The 365-nt window shown below is 29.3% G+C and overlaps 1 protein-coding gene across 1 annotated transcript in view; it reads left to right on the top strand.

Moving 5' to 3' along the window:
* The window catches only part of LOC119593101 (sialin-like), a 35,739-nt gene that overhangs the window by 17,529 nt on the left and 17,845 nt on the right, over nt 1-365 (top strand). The window lies entirely within an intron of this gene.

Raw genomic sequence — 365 nt, forward strand, 5'->3', positions numbered from 1 at the left:
ATAATGAATGTATTTTGTGGGTGAGGTTGGTTTTAGAAAAAAGAGGTAGCATAAGGAAAAGGTAAATATGAATAATAAATGAGATTAAAATTAAATATGTAGAAAATATTTAAAAATAGTTCCCCCTTCTTTTTTGCAATGTTAACGTATTTTGACGAATTTCTGAGCCTTGTAGTTCGTTTTTAATATGATGACGCAATGTATGAATTTCAAGCTTGATCGATGTCTTAGGAAAATTAAGAAATGTTAAAGCTGAATAATTTTAAGCTGTCGGGAGACTATTTCATTTTTTTTCTTGATTTTTTGGATATCTGTTCATATGATGGTTCACTGTATCGCCGAATCTCAATGTTGGCAAATGTTTT

Source organism: Penaeus monodon, chromosome 31 (genome assembly GCF_015228065.2).
Source record: "Penaeus monodon isolate SGIC_2016 chromosome 31, NSTDA_Pmon_1, whole genome shotgun sequence".
Classification (NCBI taxonomy): domain Eukaryota; kingdom Metazoa; phylum Arthropoda; class Malacostraca; order Decapoda; family Penaeidae; genus Penaeus; species Penaeus monodon.